The 14281-nt window shown below is 45.2% G+C and overlaps 1 protein-coding gene and 1 pseudogene across 5 annotated transcripts in view; one reads left to right on the forward strand and one right to left on the reverse strand.

Moving 5' to 3' along the window:
- Positions 1-14281, forward strand: part of SMOC1 (SPARC related modular calcium binding 1) — a 218000-nt gene that overhangs the window by 67461 nt on the left and 136258 nt on the right. The gene's annotated exons all lie outside the window — the stretch shown is intronic.
- On the reverse strand, positions 3927-4880 carry LOC102245058 (annotated as a pseudogene).

Consider the following 14281-nt stretch of genomic DNA (forward strand, 5'->3'; position numbering starts at 1 on the left):
GGGGGGGGGGGGGGGGGGGGGGGGGGGGGGGGGGGGGGGGGGGGGGGGAGAGAGGGGGCGCAGAATCTTCTGATCTTGTTGCTGTTGTAGATATTGAAATGCCTCACGGGAGGTGCCTTCTCCCCACCCCCAGCCACACACAATCCCTCTCCCTGAGACCTGAGCCCCAGGGTCCCCGCTGTCCACATGTCCCAGTTCACTCACACAGCCATTCCCAGGTTGCAACGAGCTCCAGGAAAGCTGGGAGCCACATTCCTTTAAAGGAGCAAAGCTGCGTCCAGCACAAAGCAGGGCTTGCTGTACTCTTTCCCAGGACCCAGATGCCTACAGAGCCCTCATTTACTTGACTAAAGGGGACTCAGTGCCTCTTCTAAAACAAGACTTGGAGATGAGTTTCTGCCCTGCCTATACTACAAGGTCGCTGGCAAATTATCTTGCTAAAGAAGATGGAAAACACCTAGCATTCTGCTACAACCCATGATTTCCATTATTACTCCAGGCAACTTGGTGAAGTTTATTATCCCTATTTGGTAGAGGCGTCAATTGAAGGCAGAGAGGCCTAGACTGGAATCCAAGCCCCCCATCTCCACGCCCAGGGTTATTCACTGCCCAAGCTGTTTCTTAAATGAGACCAGACTGTCCATCTGCCACCCACCGGGAGCCCATTCCAACTTTTTGTCAATTGGAGAAAGCACTTCTGATGGTTTTAGAACTTGTTCTAATGACCTCTACAAGCATTATTTCTCCTAAACTGCAGTCCACCACCACTAATGAGTCTCCTTACTGCTTGGCCTGCTTGCGTCAGCCCACTTTTCTCTGTTCTGTGTTGACGGCAATCCTGGCGAGGCCTCCAGGTAGAGCAAGAAGAGCCCCACCAATGCCTCTGGGAGCTGCAGCTGCGTTATTATGTGGTTTCACCTTGCGTCTTGGTGTAGGCTCTATTTTTCAATGGCAGATTCTAAAACAGGAAATTTTGTAGTGTATTTGGAGGTGATTCAAGGAAACAGCAAGGCAGTGGGGAAGTGCAGCAGGGAAAGGAGACAAGGCCACTGCCCAAGTAGGAAAAGTCCAAACCTGTAGAGAATTTTTATGAGTTGATTGGAGCCAAACTGATAACAATTGCCAGAAAGCAAAATCTCAATGGAGTGAGCAAATGCTCTAGAGATTGGCAGTTTTTCGGCATATTTTATACATTAGAATCAGAGGAGGGTCACGTGAAATCCACTGGGGATAGCTTACGGGGGCGGGAGAAAGCATGGGGTGGGGATCTCTGGCATTGGATAAAAAGTAAAATGGAGAGACACGTTTCTTTTACATTGGTGGGTCTGGGATAGTTAATAATTAAGATGTGCAACACATAGTGATGGTATGTGGGGAACAAGATCACAATGAGTGGTTCTGTGGTTTCATGCTCTGGTATCTCAATTCTGCCTTGAGGGGTCTGAAAAAGGAGACTACTACTCTGATATTTCAAAGGTATATTATCTTAGATTCAAAAGGCAGTAGACAGGCTCACTTAAGGTAAAGATCCACCCTTGTCAAGGAAGCTACAGGCCCAGAATGTGACTATCTGCCATAACCCACTTTTAGTTAGGGATTTTTATGCTTCAGACCATCCCATGTGGTTGCTTTAGGTCTCTGAGTTTGTAAGTGAGGCCATACAGGCCTCCCCTGAGCTTGTCAGGTTTAGTATGTGGCCCCCTTTTCATTCATATAGCTAATGATTTATTAAGGAGATGGCTACTGCTGTGGGCAATGAGGGCCTAATCCTGTTGAGGACTCATCAAAAGACGGTGGAGCACACCTCAGCATTGTCTTGTTGGGGGTGAGGTGAAGAAGTTGGATTTACCCACTCATTTTGATTCCTCATTGGGTGAGGGTTGCTCCTGGGGGTATGACCTTCCAGGCACTTTCAACCCTCCACATAGGATGAGCAGGCAGGCACCTGTAGCCAAAGGAAGCCCGCAGGCAGAAAGATGAGCTATTGGGAGTTTAGGGAGCTGCAAGGATGCTTGTGGGCTGAGGGGATGTGGGTGAGGCAGGAATAGTGTCAGCTTCAGGTCATGTTAGTGGTGCCACTTCTCCCAAATCCAGTAGATCGGTTGTGTTAATTCCATCCAGGGTCCACTGGGCCCAATTTTAGTTGATTTTTTTAAAGCACTTGAAACGTGTCAGGATGACCAAGTGGTCTAAGGGGCTAGACTAAAGCACTTGGCATGTTTGTAAAGCGTTACTACTTCTTGGCTTTTAAGATATCTTCCAAAGCACAAAAACAATATTTACTTATTTTTAAAAGATAGAATAAAACTCATTCTATCTTGCAGTTACGATATGAGTGCATTGGAACTCTCTTATAAATGTAAGATATGAGATCTTAGTGATCTTATTTTTTCTTGTGTCTTGAAACAGTTATTTTTGTCTTCCTAAGAATGATTTTATCATTATTCATCAATTATTCCCAACTATGGTGAAAAAGACTAAAGTAGTAAGAAAACTGAAGAACGATGGAATTATCAAGAAGGATGAGGCAATAGTATAGTAAATCATCAGTATTTTATCATCCTCCAGTTTTCTTAATTCACTGCCTAAAGTATTATATAATTTTTCAAGAAGATATAAAAGAAAACTGGAGACATCATCTTTGTGGTCTGCTTTTAGTTTCATTTGATACAACTGAAAAGGCCAAATTTTTCCTTTTCTCCCTATAATGGCAAAGAGTGGTAGAGGATGAGTTTTCATAATTACAGTATTACATAAACCAGAAGATTAATGTAGCACTCTAGAATATAAGCAAATGATAGTGGTGAAATTGATTGTGTAAAAGAAATCTTAGCCTATGAATCTTTAGACAATGATATCCTAGATGATTTTCAATAAATTAAGAATATGTTTTTAAGGAAAAAGAGGAAATATGGTATTTTCATGCAGTTACTCAACCAGATGAACTTAATTATACAACGTTTTATGACAAGAATCTAAGCCTTTCTGTTTTCCTAAGAAGACATATGACAATATTCTTTAATATTTTACATTTTTTAAATGTAATGATGTTTTATTTCTCAAAATGTATAGCTGATGGGACCTGTTGTTCCTGCATCTTCACCAGCAGCTGGGGCATCCCCACCTTTGGTGTTTCTGGTGTAAATTATTTGAGCTCTGTGCTTTGAAACTAGTTTAATAAGTCCTTTCCCAAGGAGCTTCTGAAGGGGCTGCCCTGGCCAAGGAACTGGGGTCTTCAGTCTCTCAGAGACAATAGCTGGCATTATAATAAGCGGACAGTGGGAGCTTCCTTACAGAGTCTGTCCTATGTGGCTTCGTCAAACAAAACTAGGTTATGGAGCTTGTCCCGAACTTTGTCTTTGGACCATGTCTCTTGTTTTGACCTTGCCCCCAGATTTGTTCACTGGGTCTTTGTCTTTCTTGGCCAACTTTCCAGCATCTTTCTCCTTCTTATTCCTCTTTTTCTTCTTCCTCTTTTCCTCCTCCTCTTCCTCCTCCTCCTCCTCCTCCTCCTTCTTTTTATTTTTAATAATCAGAATGTAACCTTTATGGGTTTGAAAATAAGGCTTTGGTGATGCTATTTCATACAGATAATGCAGTTGAGACTATCCAAATAAGTCCAAGGTTGAAGTCTCAAGTTATCAGTGCTCACTCAGCAAAAAAAATTCACATGAAAGAATGAAATAAACAGGGTGGAGAGAAGTCTGTTTCACGAGACAGTCCATGTTACTCTGAAGGCAGGGGGAACTGGTAGAGAAGAGGTCAGTATTTTCAAAACATTATTCAGATGCTTTTCCAATCAAGTGTCCCAAATGGCTAGCAGAGAAAATTGGGAAGATCTACCCCAGTCTCATGAATATATAGACACCTGGATGCCATCTTTCCTGAAGAGAACATCAGCTCAGCCAATTGTAAACTTAGAACTAAACACGCCGCTACATTACCACACTAAACTCATGTTTCTCTAGTTTGTCCTCGGTTGTTCTGCCTCAAAGTCTGGATTCAGGTTTGGATGGTGGATTTCAATGAAAAGAACGTAGATGAGGCCTCCCATGGCAGCACCAACCATAGGGCCCACGATAGGAATCCACCAGAAGTTATTTCCAGCTTTGAAGACATCAAACCCCCATCCCGCCAAAGCAGTGAAAAGCCTGGGACCTAGGTCTCGAGCTGGATTCATGGCACAACCACAGTTCAGTTCCAAAGAGGTAGTAAGGACCAAAATCAGGAGGGCGATGACAACGGGCTCTAGGCCTTTGGGGACGCTCCAGTTTCTGGAGTCAAAGATGGCAAAGATAACCATGAGGAGGAACATGGTGGACACTACTTGGTCTGCAAACCCATTTACCAGAGACAGATACGGAGCTGGGTATGTTGCAAAAATCTGTGCTGTTGCATTTTCTCCCACGATGTGCAGTTCTCCATCAGCAAAGGACATAAATGCATCATAGTAAACACCAAAGAGGATTGCGGACCCTGTGAAGGCTCCGAAGAGCTGGGCTCCCACATAAAAAGGAAATTTGAACCATTTCATCCGTCCAAAGAGACGCATTGCAAAAGACACAGCAGGGTTGATGTGGCCACCAGAGGCACCCCCAGCCACATAAACGGCCATTCCGACTGCTACTGAAAAGCCAACATTCACAGCGAGGGTTCCTCCAGAAGTTCCGCGACTGAGGACGGATTGGGCAACAGAGCCACATCCGAGAACGATCATTATACATGTGCCCAAGAACTCGGAGAGTATTTCTTTAGCCAAACTGCTCTTCAATATCAGTCTCTGCCTGAAGCGTCTCCTCTGTACCTCAGATGGCATGGTGGCTTCTCCAAGGACCACTCTTCCACTAGTACCTGCTTTGTCTGCTCCCTACTTCACTCACACATGTCAGCATCTTTCTTCTTGTTGTCCTTGGACTGCAGGATGGAACTTGAACAGCTGCTACCACTGCTGCCTCGATAAGATATTGGACAAAAACAAAAGTGATCGTTTAGACTTTTGTGCACCAACATTTACTTGAAGTGGTTTGTGATAGTCGAATGTCGAAGGCAGGTGTGTATACAAAGAGGAAATAGATAATGTAGAAATAAAAACATGAAATGGATTGAAGATATTATGTTTATCAATCTGAAAATGAAAATGTTTTATAATTATGGAGCAAAGATGATGGCCATCAAAACTAGGAAAATATAGAATAAAATTTTGGGTTTATTATATTTAAATTCTTTTAAAAAATATTTTTATTGATTCTTAGAGAGAGAGGAAGGGAGAGGGATAGAGAGATAGAAACATCGATGAGAGAGAAACATCATTGATCGACTGCCTCCTGCACACCTTGTACTGGAGATCCAGCCTGCAACCTGGGCACGTGTCCTGACTGGGAATCGAACTGGTGACCTCTTGGTTCATGGGTTGATGCTCAACCACTGAGCCACACTGGCCGGGTTATATTTAAATTCTTATTAACATTTCTAACAAAGTTGATTTTCACTGTGTGTGCTAGTCAGCCTCCAAGGTGGCTCCCACTGATCCCTGCCTTCTGGTATTCACACCCATATGTATTCCCCTTCTACTTTGTTCCAGGGTTGGTCTGTGTGATAAATAGAATATGGCAGAAGTGATGGTATGTCACTCTTGAGATTAAGTTATAAAAGACTGGCTTCCATCTTGGCCTCTCTCATTGATCACTTGCTCTGGGCAGAAGCCAGCTATCCTATTGCGAGGACCTGTGTGGAGAAGAATGAAAGTATCCAGCCAATAGCCAGTGAGGAATAGAGGCCTGCTAACAACCACATGGCTGAGATTGGAAGTGGGTCTTCTAGCCATAGATGATGGTAATCCTTTGCTGATAGGTTGGCAGCAACTAGAACTGGGTACCTAAATTATGGGGTCACCCTAGCTGGTTTTGCTCAGTGGATAGTGTGTCGGCCTGCAGACTGAAGGGTTCTGGGTTTGATTCCAGTCAAGGGCACCTGCCTGGGTTGAGGGCTCAATCCCCAGTTTGGGGGCATGCGGGAGGCAGCCGATCAATGATTCTCTCTCATCATTGATGTTTCTATCTCTCTCTGCCTTTCCATTCCTCTTTGAAATCAATAAAAATATATTTAAAAAATTATGGGGTCCAGAGGAAAACAAAAATGGGGGGTCCTTGTTAAAAAATTATTAAAAATTTCAAGACATCGCCCTAACCGGTTTGGCTCAGTGGATAGAGCACCGGCCTGCGGACCAAAGGGTCCCGGGTTCGATTCCGGTCAAGGGCATGTACCTGGGTTGCGGGCACATCCCCAGTAGGGGGTGTGCAGGAGGCAGCTGATCGATGTTTCTCGCTCATCGATGTTTCTAACTCTCTATCCCTCTCCCTTCCTCTCTGTAAAAAAATCAATAAAATATATTTTTTAAAAAAATGTCAAGACATCAACAGCAGAGGATTAAGCCAAATGTGAGACTTTTTGTGACTACATAGGTTGCACGCCTATGAAGCTGGCCCTGATTGCAGCCTCATGAGAGACCCTGAGCCAGAACCACCCAGCTATGCCATTCCTAGATTCCTGATCCATAGAAATGGTGAGCTAATGTTTGTTGTTTTAAGTTTTTAGACTAATGATATGTAGCAATAGATAATGAATATAGTATCCCTTTATTCCTACTTCTGTAAATTATTTGTAAAATGACTTAAAGCTATAAAAACATAGCCCTGGGTGGTATGGCTCAGTTGGTTGGGCATCATCCTGTGCATTGGGAAGTTGCAGGCTTGATTCTTGGTCAAGGGCATATGCCAGGGTTGCAGGCTCGAGCCCCTATCCATGTTGCACTCTCGTATTGATGTTTCTCTCTCCCTCTTTCTTCCTCTCTTGAAAAATCAATAAACTATTAAAAAAACATAAAATTTGTTTGACTGGTTTGTCTCTGTGCTAATATAGTAAAACATGAAATGAGTCCATCAGACCCAGATGGTAAATAGTGTAACTCTTTTTTTCTGAACTACTGAGAGTTAAAGGGATAAGAGTGATCTTGTTAGTCGAAAATTTACTTCCATGTTCTCTCCAGCTCTTGCACATGCTGTTTGCTGTGCCCAGAATGCTTTCCCCCTTCTCTTTGTTCAGCTTAAACATCACATTCTCAGGAAAGTTAACCCTCCAGACCGAGATAGGCATCTTTTTAATAACTCCCCAAATACCCTGTACATCTTTGCAGTTCTGTGGACACTTGTAATTAGTTTAATAACTAGAGGCCCAGTGCACGAATTCGTGCACCAGTGGGGTCCCTCGGCCTGGCCTGTGGGATCGGGCCAAAACAGGCTCTCCAACATCTTTTGAGGCATCCTGGATTCCGAGAGGGTGCAGGCCAGGCCAAGGGACCCCACCAGTGCATGATTGGGGCCAGGGAGGGACATGGGAGTTTGGCCAGCCGGGGAGGGACCACAGGAGGGCTCCAGGGTGTGTCCAGGCTGTCTTGCTCAGTCCCGATTGGCTGGACCCCAGCAGCAAGCTAACCTACCAGTCAGAGCATCTGCCCCCTGGTGGTCAGTGCACGTCATAGCGAGTGGTTGATTGGCCTTAGCATATCATTAGCAAATTACGCTCTGATTGGTTGAATGGCTGACCGGATGACTGGATACTTAGCATATTAAGCTTTTATTATATAGGATTAGTTGCATAATGTCTGTCTTCCCACTAAACTGTAAGCTCTTTGAGGTTAATCACCTTCTCCCTTTGTTCTTATTGTGTACCCAGTGGCTAGTGCAATCTAGGTACACTGTTGGAATGCAATGACATTTGTTTGATTGACTAGTTTGTCTCAGTGTCAATGGATTTGGATGATTTACATGAAAGAGGTCTTTTTAGCAATGCTTTCTGTGGAGTACCCAACAGTGGTGATTACACAGTTGGGCCTTCATAGGACCCAACTGTGAAGACATGGAAAAGGCTCCTTGCCTCCTGGGCTTCAGTGTAAACAATACAAACCAATGACGCCCACAAATGAAAATCAAAGCAGGTGAGTGCGGAAAACCCATACACATGGAAACAGGACTCAGCCTTCAGTAATACACAAACTAGCAAGTGCAAATATAGCATATGCTTCTGACTCTTAAAACCAATAGATTTAAGAGGATGCCAAAACTTGTGATGTGTGCGTAAAGTTTAAGGACCACCCTTGATAAGGTTAATCTTTGTGGTTAAGCCTCAGTTCTTCATCTGCATAATGGGACTAATAATACCGACTCCACAGGCTGGGCGTGAGGACATGAGAACACATAGAAAAAGTGCTTAGCAAAAAAGTTCAGCTGCTGGTAGCACAAGGTAGATTGGGTTCAAGTTCTGTTCTGATAGTTGTTTCTGGCTATGTGAGGTATGTAGCCTCCCCAAAATCTCAGTTCCTTTCTTAGTAAAATGGGGACAATAATGGCACCTACCTCATAGAGTAAATGCCAGAGTGTGTGTTTAAGGTCTGCATATTTGGCATTTGCTAAGCCCTCCTAGTTACTACTACTACTACTACTACTACTACTACTATTACTAATTTTGAAACCGGGTCACAGAAAAGTAACTGAATGAAGAGAGAGATTCCTCGGTAGGTGGAAGAGGGGAAAGTAATAGAAACATGAATACAGAAGATCGCCAAGAATATCTTCACAAAGATGTGCATTATTCTTGGTGATCATAATTGACCACTGGTCTCTTTAAGAGGCTCCTTTCTTGCCACCCTGGCACCATGTGGCTTGAGCTTTGTCAGAGTATGTTCTTGGTTCCTCCCACTTCAAGGTGTCTAAAAGAGGGAAATACCAGAAGTAAATTTTTTGTGGTATCAATAGTCTGGGTAAAAATAGAACTACCATGTGATCCAGCAACTCTGCTGCTGGTATTTATCAGAAGAAAACCAAAACACTAACTTGAAAAGGTGCCTGCACCCATGTTCTTGGCGGCATTATTTAACAATAGCCAAGATGTGGAAACTACCTAAGTGTCCATTGATGAATGAATGGATAAAAAAATGTGGCATACATATACAGTAAAATATTATTCAGCCATAAAAAAATAAGAGGTCATGCCATTTGTAACAACATGGATGGGCCTTGAGAGCATTATGCTAAGTGAAATAAATCAGAAAAAGATAGATACAGTATAATCTCACTGATCTGTGACATTTAAAAATAAAACAAAACAACAACAAACTGAGCTCATACCGAGAACAGCTAGGTGGTTGTCAGAGGTGGCGGATGGAGGTGGCAAAACGGGTGAAGAGAGTCGAAAGGTACAAACTTCCAGTTTATAGGACGAATAAACTCTGCGGATAGAATGTACAGCATGGTGACTATACAGTTAACAATACTGTACTGTATATTTGAAAGTTGCTGAGAGAGTAGATCTTCAAAGTTCTCATCACAAGAAAAAAAATTGTAACTATGAGGTGACAGATGTTAGCTAGACTTATTGTGGTAACCATTTCGTAATATATACAAATATCAAATCATTATGTTGTACACTTTGGGCAAATACAATGTTATATGTCAATTACATCTGAAACAAAAGAGTCTGGGTGTCTGGCTCTAAGACCATTAGTATTTTTCAGCTGGACGTGCAGAGCTAGAGGGAAGCCACACTGAACCCTCTGGACTCCGTTGCATTGTCCATGGTTCTTTCATTTGGCAACTCAAGATGTCATAATGCGAGCCCCTACTCTAGTGGTCCCAGTATTTTATTCTTCCTTAGCAGCATAAACCCTGATTTTTACTGAATACCTTTGGCCTATTTGAGCTAAGAACATTCCTCTCCCACCCCCCAGCCTTCTTTGAAGGTAGATGTGGTCATATGACTACGTTCTAGCCAATAGATAAAATTAAATGTGACTTCTGGGAAGTGTTCTTAAAAACAGAGGCATGCTCACCCTTGCCGGTTTTGTTCAGTGGATAGAGCATCGGCCTGTGTGGACTGAAGGCCCAGGATTCCATTGCGGTCAAGGGCACGTACCTGGTTGCAGGTTCCCTGGCCCTGATTGGGGTGAGTGCAGGAGGCAACCAATCGATGGGTCTCTCTCTCACCAGATGTTTCTCTTTGTCTCTCCCTTTCCCTTCCACTGTCTAAAAATCAATGAAAATATATCTTCAGGTGAGGATTAACAACAACAACAACAACAACAACAAAAAATAGAGGCATGCTCTTCTTTTACCCTTTTCCCTCTCCATTGACTGGAAAACAGATGTGATGGCTAGACTTGAGCAGCCATCTTGGACCACGAGGCAGAAGCTGCTCATTAAGAATGACAGAGTGATACTAGAGGACCCTAGGTTAGAAGGAACTACACTATACTGTGAAGGGAGTTTGGGTACAAAAGAGAGAAATAAGCTTCTAAATTGTCACTATAATTATTTTTGTCATGCATATTTACATCCTTATTGAGGTGTAACTGACAAATAAAACTGAGATATTTAAAGTGGTTTGATATGTGTGTACAGTGTGAATTGACTCCCCCATTGAGTTAATTAACACATCCATCACCGTGTGTGTGTGTGTGTGTGTGTGTGTGTGTGTGTGTGTGGTCATGCATATCTAAAATTTAAGGACTGACCTGGTAAGGTTAACTTCTGTGGGTGAACCTCCTCTGCATAATGGGACTAATAATAACTCCCCCAGCCAATGCCAAGTGTTACTGCAAGTTATTTATAAACCCGGAAAGAGAACCCAGGATTCTTGGTGTCCCAGGCTTCTGAGCTCAGTAGTTTATTTTAAAAGAGTCGGACCTTAGATGCAACTCACCTTTTTCTGTTGAAGGCTGTTGTCACAAGTGAAGCAAACATAAATCAAGGTGTATTTATATGATAGGAGCCCCTTTCTCCAAAGCCCCATTCCAGATCTACCTTCTTCATGAGACCTTCCCTATCCATTGGCTCTATAGTGGGCCCCCGCTCTCTGAGTGCCTGTAACACATCTCAGGCTTTGCTCTCAAATGTGGTCCCCAAGTATCTGTCTGCTGTGTGTTCTTAATTAGACTGTAACCTCTCAGAGGGCAGGGTGTGCATCCAAAGGTCCCTCGTAATGATGGGCATGTGTTGGGCACAGAAGGAGATGCATCAAGGTGCTTGTTAAAATGAACGGGGAGGTTTTATTCCTGTGTACAGGACAAGGCAAGCTTCCTCTGGATTATACAGAAACAGACTTATTTGAAATGGGCATTCCTAGCTAGTACTAAATATGTGAGGCCCTTAGGCCTCAATACGGGATATAAAGTATTCTTTTTCTTCTACTGAACTACCCCCTTGCAAATAGAAGTCCCACAGGACCAGAGGTATGGCTGAAACTGGACAGACCAGATGCTGGGATAGCTAGATTTATTTATAAGCCTGGCCTCCAGGGAAAGAAGAAACTTGTCAATTTCACTCTTTGCTTGGATCTAAAGATCGAGCCTGGCAAAGCGACGCTGTTTGGGACTAACAGTCCTCTGGAATTTCTAACCTTTTCTGGACTCGGGAGAAGAAAATGCATCATTTGAATGATGGCCATGGTTTCAACAGGCCCCGCATGCCAACCAGAGGGAAAGAAAATACTTGCTGAGCAAAGTAACTGGAAAGCCCTCGCTCATATTTTAAACGGAGCTACATGGTTGCAATCCAGAATAATGTAGTCTTTTGGACCAGAGACTACTTGGAAGTAAGCAGTCTGGCTGGAAGGCAGCATGTGGTGTTATGGATGGAAAGGACTATTGCAGTGCCTTTTCCCTGGGCAGTCGGTGCTGCCAGAGACGGGGGGCCATCTCAAGCATATTTACTTACTCCAACAGTTTTCTCAATAATTCCAGCAACAGAAAGAAGTTGACCAGCCTGATGGGGGTGCAGATAACCAGGTGGTAGAGTCAGGACAAACCCGTCAGGCTTCTGAGCCCAGCGGTAACATTTCCACCCTGCCGAGCCCTGGTTGGGTAAACACTTAGGTGGGCACGCGGGAATTGATGTAAGTGCTGCGTGCGGCGCAGGAGTACTGGACGAGTGTCCCGAGTCCAGCTGGGCGAGTTCCCAGGGTGCCAGATTGCAAGGGCCGTTTCCAGGAAGGGTTGACCCTTGCTGTTTCCACGCTCTTTCCCTGGAGCTCAGTGAAGCTCAGCAGTCTCAGTTCCCTCGCAGGGCACTGAAGAAATTCCCAAGCAGCACACGGGGAATGTCTAATCCTATGGCTTTTAACATGGGACATTGCAGCCCAGGCGGCGTGGCTCAGTGGTTGAGTGTGACCTATGAACCAGGAGGTCATGGTTCAATTCCCAGTCAGGGCACATGCCCGGGTTGCGGGCTCGATCCCCATTGTGGGCACGCAGGAGGCAGCCGATCAATGATTCTCTCTCATCATGGATGTTTCTAACTCTCTCTCCCTCTCTAAATTAATATATATACACACACACACACACACACACACACATATATTTAAAAAGATGGGCCATTACAGTCATCATATGGGAGAGGCAGAATTAGACTCTGAAAACTTGGGCTTGAATCTCGAATGTCATTCACCAGCCAAATGAAGGCAGGCAAGTCACAATCTCATGGAGTATCCGTTTACTTCCTGTGAAGTTGAATCTATCTACTACTTGCCAGATGGTGATACTTTCAACGTAATCATTCTAAGGGCTTTATATACTCCATCTTTTTTAAAAATCCCGAAAACAAATCATGAGGTGGATGGTATTTTTATCCCTTTTACAGCGGGAAAATTGGATCCCAGACAAGTGAAGTGACTCATGCAAGGTTATACCACTAGGTGGCAGACCCAGGATTTGAACCCATCCTGTCCAGCTCCAGAGAGCAGGTCTGACTACTGCACTGTGTCCCAGCAGAGGAAGCTAGGCAGTTCTCTTAGAGGTGTTCTTCATTTTTTTTGTTTGGAGAACTACAAGTACGCTGTTAGTGCTCCGGCATCAACTTCAGGCTGTTTGATCTGAGGGTGCTGGGGAGAGTTGAAGACTTTTAGGCAGGGAGTGGTGCAGCCAGGTTTGCTCTCTGGAAGAATAACTGACTACAGGGTGAGAAGCTTGTTCATACAACCCAGGAGGGAAGTCGTAGGGGAGCAGAGCTAACCTTTGTCGGGGCCTCGCAGGCCCAGACAAGGAGGAGGAGTTAAGCGTTGGTGCTGTTTCTAGTCTGGTCGGGAAAAGAATTTTTTCTTGTGAAGTGGGTGGTCCATACCAACGGGAGTAAACTCTAAGGGTTGTGCTCCACACAAAAAGAGAAACCTGGTTCCCCTGGGCGAATGTACTGGTTTGGAGCTGGTATGATGCTTGGCTATTCCCAAGATGGCCCTCTGGGGACCACCCTGGGCAGAACCTTTCAACATCCAACTGGACCCTTTGCTGCGCTGCTCTATCCAAGTGCGTCAGGCACCCAGGAGAGGTCTCCCCTCCCTCCTCTGACCCATCTCTGGGGTCTTTGCATCCACAGATTCCCTCTCCCCCACCAGGAGACGCTGGCCCCTTTGACCCCCTCTCCCAGGCCACAGAGAGGCTATCCCTTGGCCCTCCAGTTCAAGGCCGGGAGCCAGAATGCCTGGGTTCCAATCCCAGATCCACCACAGGCCACTGGTGGGCCATTATTCCACACCCACAGGGCCCTCCCAGGAGGCAGATGCCAAGCAGGGCTTCACCTTGTCTCTTTGACACTTCTCCGGTCCTGGGACAACTGCTGTAGGACTTAGGTGTCACCTTCTGGAAGCTTCTTTGAAAGAAGTTAATGTGCCCACTCCCAACGCCAGAAACAGCCTACCCTGTAGGGATCATCCAGTGACTTCCCAGTTTTTCTTGGTGTTGAAACAGCGGGTAAGCAGATGTCTTGGCGCCTCTGTGCCCCAGTACCCTTATCAGAAAAATGGGGCTAGGAGACTTTCCCTGTCTATTTCACTGGGCTGTTGTGGCAGCTCAAACTCTTGTGCTGAAATCTATAGGAGCCTAAGGCATTGCTGTTAGCTGGGTGGGCGTTCTGGTAGGTTACGGCTGCTGCCGCTCTCTTAGGCTTCCTCGGACAGCAGGGCGGGCCGAAAGTTCCTCTCCATCCCTCTTGCCCGAGCCCACTGGAGGGGACCAACTGTGCGTCTCTCCTCTGGGGGGTGGAGGGGGTGCGGTGACCGCGAGCCGCCCCTCTATCTTCTCTCCCATTGGTTTTCACCTGCCAGAGGGGCGGCTGCTACGGGCCTCTCGGCCCGTCAATCAGGGCCATCGGGCTCCGCCCCGCCCCCCTCGGGGGTTTATAACGGGAATTCCCATGGCCCAGGCTCTGGCAACCAACCTGCTGCCGCCGGGACCGGCCCA

Source organism: Myotis brandtii, unplaced genomic scaffold (assembly GCF_000412655.1).
Source record: "Myotis brandtii unplaced genomic scaffold, ASM41265v1 scaffold536, whole genome shotgun sequence".
NCBI classification, from domain to species: domain Eukaryota; kingdom Metazoa; phylum Chordata; class Mammalia; order Chiroptera; family Vespertilionidae; genus Myotis; species Myotis brandtii.